Raw genomic sequence first — 6,000 nt, 5'->3', positions numbered from 1 at the left:
AACCCCTACCAACCATTAAGATTTCTGGCTCCCACAGAGTGGTTAGACACTTCTACTCAATTAGTCACCATCATTAAGGACACCTGTCTTAACTAGTCACCTGTATAAAAGACACCTGTCCACAGAATCAATCAATCAAGCAGACTCCAAACTCTCCAACATGGGAAAGACCAAAGAGCTGTCCAAGGATGTCAGAGACAAAATTGTAGACCTGCACAAGGCTGGAATGGGCAACAAAACCATTAGCAAGAAGCTGGGAGAGAAGGTGAGAACTGTTGGTGCGATTGTTCGAAAATGGAAGGAGCACAAAATGACCATCAATCGACCTCGCTCTTGGGCTCCACGCAAGATCTCACCTCGTGGGGTGTCAATGGTTCTGAGAAAGGTGAAAAAGCATCCTAGAACTACACGGGAGGAGTTAGTGAATGACCTCAAATTAGCAGGGACCACAGTCACCAAGAAAACCATTGGAAACACATTACACCGCAATGGATTAAAATCCTGCAGGGCTCGCAAGGTCCCCCTGCTCAAGAAGGCACATGTGCAGGCCCGTCTGAAGTTTGCCAATGAACACCTGAATGATTCTGTGAGTGACTGGGAGAAGGTGCTGTGGTCTGATGAGACCAAAATAGAGCTCTTTGGCATTAACTCAACTCGCTGTGTTTGGAGGAAGAAAAATGCTGCCTATGACCCCCAAAACACCGTCTACACCGTCAAGCATGGGGGTTGAAACATTTTGCTTTGGGGATGTTTTTCTGCAAAGGGCACAGGACAACTTAATCGCATTAACGGGAAAATGGACGGAGCCATGTATCGTGAAATCCTGAACGACAACCTCCTTCCCTCTGCCAGGAAACTGAAAATGGGTCGTGGATGGGTGTTCCAGCACGACAATGACCCAAAACATACAGCAAAGGCAACAAAGGAGTGGCTCAAGAAGAAGCACATTAAGGTCATGGAATGGCCTAGTCAGTCTCCGGACCTTAATCGAATAGAAAACCTATGGAGGGAGCTCAAGCTCAGAGTTGCACAGAGACGGCCTCGAAACCTTAGGGATTTAGAGATGATCTGCAAAGAGAAGTGGACCAACATTCCTCCTAAAATGTGTGCAAACTTGGTCATCAATTACAAGAAACGTTTGACCTCTGTGCTTGCAAACAAGGGTTTTTCCACTAAGTATTAAGTCTTTTATTGTTAGAGGGTTCAAAAACTTATTTCACTCAATGAAATGCAAATCAGTTGCTATCTTTAATTTAAAGAGAACCCGAGGTGTGTTTAAAGAATGTTATCTGCATACAGAGGCTGGATCTGCCTATACAGCCCAGCCTCTGTTGCTATCCCAAACCCCACTAATGTCCCCCTGCACTCTGCAATCCCTCATAAATCACAGCCGTGCTGTGAGGCTGTGTTTACATCTGTAGTGTCAGTCTCAGCTGCTCCCCCGCCTCCTGCATAGCTCTGGTCCCTGCCCCCGTCACTTCCCTCCAATCAGCAGGGAGGAAAGGGATGCAGGCGGGGACTGAAGTTCTGCAGGAGGCGGGGAGAGCAGCAGACTGACACTATAGAGATAAACAGAGCCAGCTCTGACAAGCTGTTTGTCAGCAGCGTGGCTGTGATTTATGAGGGATTGCAGAGTGCAGGGGGACCTTAGGGGGGTTTGGGATAGCAACAGAGGCTGGGCTGTATAGGCAGATCCAGCCTCTGTATGCAGATAATATTCTTCAAACCCACCTCGGGTTCTCTTTAAGGTTATTTTTTCGATTTTCCTTTTGATGTGCTATCTGCCACTGTTAACATAAACCTACCATTGAAATGATACTGTTCTGAGACTTTTCATTTCTTTGTCATTGGACAAACTTACAAAATCAGTGAGGGGTCAAATAATTATTTCCTCCACTGTATGCGGTGCAAATCGGCGCGGTAAATATTTGCATGTGGATGCGAATTTCGCATGCGGGTGTATGCGAATCTTCATGCAAATTCGCATGAATGACGCTGTATGCTAATTTAACCATGGCAGTGTCTGTGTGCTTTTCCACTGATTTTCGGTATGCGAATTGTGATGGCTCTGCCATGCGGATTTTTCACACGGACAAAAACACTCAGAAATCCTGACAAGTGGAAACAGTCCCATCCACTTGTTTTGGCTATGCGAATTTGCATGCGGCAAACGCATGCGAATTCGCGATAGTGTAAACGGGCCCTTAGTTCTGTACCTACATCAGGCTCCCAACTCCTTTGAAAGCCCTGTTATACTTACGCATACTGATACTAGTTTTAGAATATATAAAGGAAACAAGGCCTTTGTCAAGGGGGCGGTCTTTGCAGCGGATTGTAAACTGGTTATCATTCAGAGCATCATTATTGATTTTAAGAGAGATAAAAAAAATGAAAGACTTGGTTATTCCTAAAATATTCTGTGATAGCTAAATTGGTCTCTCTAGAAAACTGTCTTCTGGAAATCATTTTAAAAGCTCTGATAAATCCTCCCAGTAAAAACAGGTTCAGCCAACCATGTGACACATAGGGATGGTCAATGAAATGCAAATAATTTCGAGTTGATGCAGGATTATACAATGATCTGGTCCATTTTCAAGCTGCATCAATTTGTATACCAATTTGCATAATGCTACATTGGCATCTCATTGACCATCCCTAGTGACAAGTAGGTTGGTGACCAGGAGGGAAGTCGGGATTGTTAAAGAGTTCGGTCATGCTGCAAATAGGGAATCAATCTGCACAACTTCCAGACAGTCAATGAATGCGCAAAAAAAATTGTCCGAAGATTGAAGAAAATTTCTTAGTGACCGCAATATAAATCTGATTTGCTCACATGATTTGTGGTTGTCTGTTTTGTTTATGTTCATGTACATATGTCATTTACTGGCAGTATACTACTGCGATGCAAAAGTAGTATAACAGCTGATGTAAATGAACAAAAATCTAGTTTCATATAGCTCTTTAATCTGCCGCAGTGCTTGAAGCCAGACGTGTCTTCAGAGTTCAGACCTTGCTAGAGCAGATGCACTGTATCTCCCCTCAGTGATCTATGGTATACCGCAGTGTGCCAAACACATCTAATCTTTTCTCGCCTATAGACACAGCTAGACCTTGGTGTATGTTGAATGTCAAGGTCATTTTCACTGTAAAAGTTTTTGCAACAGAATTATTGCTGAATAAATATTGTGGACTGTTTCAAATTTGCCGAATGGTTCCTTGGCCTCTGCAAACTATTCAGTTATAATTTGGGTTTGAATTCTTTTAGCCATGTTAGCAAAGTTCAAACAAGTTATTGTTACTTTAAAAAGATTTGCTTTGAATTTTGGCTGCCTCTAGAAGACCTGGCACTGAAGATAATATTCTGAATATTGTGAAGGGAACAACTGGTAGATTGCACTTCCACTGTAATGGGTGTAGAGATATGAGACATTGTACATTGCAACAAGAAGTATCTTGTTGCTAAATTGCTTCTTCCTCAGTGTGATGCTCTCCAGTAAATTTTAATAGAAAGTCACATTGAAACCTTGAACTGAGCTTTTGTACCCCAGCCTGTGCACTGATTGCAAAGGAATATGTGGCATATATTGCAAGGACTCCAAGTAACCAAAGAAAATACCGCTCCACTCACAAAAAGGAGACAGTGCTGGAACTAGGGCTGCCCAGCCCGGACTCAGTATCAAGTGAAGGAGGTCCGCACAATGTCTCGACAATCCACAAATTTATTCAGGACGTATCCCATTCACATAAAAAAGTACTCCGACTGACATGTTTCGAACCTACATGGTTCTTAATCATAGCCATTTTTATGGTTCCCATCTACAAGGTTTTATAGAGGATGGTGGGCAAAACCAGGGGGAGTAACAGACTGACCACACCCAAAATGAGTGTGACCAAAGCCTGCATCCTCTATACTGGCTGCCACATCAGCCCTTACAATATTATGCATGCAAATTTAAAACATTTGTTAAAAGTGCCAAAAGATGAATAAAAAAACCAAACAAAGCAACGCACTCAAAGATAAAGGTAAATACACAATTACATGTTACTAGATCATTAATAAATATACATCCTAATTACTCCAAATGGGCCTAGAGATCAACCGGATAACAGAACTTAAGTGCAATAATATCTTTCTGGTCACCAAGGCTAAGTCCCACCTGGCATTTAAGCCAAGGGGAGCCCTGGTCCCCAATCGGAAAATCCACAAGGCTTCTCTCTTCCGGATCATAGCCAGTAGGTCTCCCCCTCTTCTAGGCAGGAATACCCTCTCAATGCCCTGAAAGCGAAAACTGGACATGTTGCCCCCATGTACCATACGAAAATGTTTTGCCACGTTTGAAAATGCTGTTTGTGAGCCAGCCGGCCCCCAAATAGTGTTCGGCAATGCGAGCCTTAAGAGGCCTGGTAATACAGCCCACATACTGGACAGAACAAATATCACAAGTAATCAAATGACGTTTTTAGTATCCCAGTTAATAAAATGTTTACTGGGGGAAACATGTCCATTAGAGAGGGAAACTATAGTACGGGTCTTGGTATGCACGAAACAATAGTGGCAAGACGCCCCCCCCCACATCTGAAGGATCCCTTGACAGTCAGCCAGGTTGGATCTAAAAGAGTATCAAAAATGTTGAAATGGTGGTCCGGGGAGAAAGACAGACCCTTGGCAATACACTAAGTTCTGCTTCTGAAAAGACATAATCTGATAAATTGACTACATTAGTGGGTACTGAAGCTCCGCAAGAACCTGAACTGGAACTATGCTTGTATTTAATGTTGTGTCTTAGCCCTGCCCTACGGGTCGTCCTCCTCTGCCCCCTCTCTTGGGATGCCGCTTGGGCTTCTGATAATATTTCGGGGGGTTCCGTATGTTTTTTGGAAAATAATTGTGTATCAAACTGGACTGCCCATGTGTGGAGGGAATTCGCTGGGTGGCTTCTAAGGGAAGAGAATTGTGTCCTAATTGTAAGGCACTATCTTCCACATCTGCTGCAGCCCCAGAATTAATGAGACGGGAATCCTCTGGAAAGTTAACTTTTCTCCTATTCCTCGAGCGTGACCTCCTAGACCCCAAACCAGGAGATCTCGATGTACTCTGCCAACGTCCCCACTCATAAACCATGTTAAGTTTATAGTCTTCAGTATCCCGCAAATACTTAATTCTTTTGTTCTCTGTAATCATAGCCTCTAATTGTGCTATTTTTGCACACATTTTTCTATGCAACTCATCATACTGTTGAAGTGTGTTGGACTTTACAATATTCAAATTTAATTCTGTGATTTTCAACTTAATATCTACCAACTTCTCTTCTTCATACTTAATGATCAGTCTCATAAGACTAAAGGTGCGTACACACATGCGACTATAGTCGTTTGTAACGATCGTTCCCCGATCTTTACCAACGACGATCGTTACAAAAAACGAACCACCGACTATTAAGGCAAACGACGAACAAGCCAAATCGCTACAAAAGAAAGTTCTGTCTCGGCGGATTTTAACCAACGACGATCGTTTGCAAAAGTAGTACATCGTTGGAAACGATCGTTCGTACTAGGCTTGACATGCGCATTTCACTATTTCTCCATGGAACTTCTCATTTTTATGCGCAGGCGCAATAGTTGCTTTCTGTGATGTAACGTTCGTTCTAACGATCAGATCATTACACACATTTTAAAACTACCTTTACTTAGGTCGTTCTTTCATCAATTAAAAGTTCGTTCGTTGTTCTTAACGAACGATCGTTGTCGCATGTGTGTACGTAGCATAAGAGAACAATCCGTGAGTATAGCATTCCACTCCACAACAAATTCTTCGCTATATACGGTTGTTGGAATCTTTTTAATTCTCAAGCCACGTGGAATTATGTTTTCTGCCACATACTGCTTAAGAGTCGATAAGTCCCACCAAACTCTAACTTCTTTACCCAACAAGTCCTCTAGTTGTAGAAAGGCAGTCCTCAAACCCACATCAGCCCTATCCAAATCTGTGTTCAGTTTCTT

This window comes from Hyperolius riggenbachi, chromosome 10, assembly GCF_040937935.1.
Source record: "Hyperolius riggenbachi isolate aHypRig1 chromosome 10, aHypRig1.pri, whole genome shotgun sequence".
In the NCBI taxonomy this organism is placed as follows: domain Eukaryota; kingdom Metazoa; phylum Chordata; class Amphibia; order Anura; family Hyperoliidae; genus Hyperolius; species Hyperolius riggenbachi.
Note: the sequence above shows the minus strand (reverse complement) of the source record.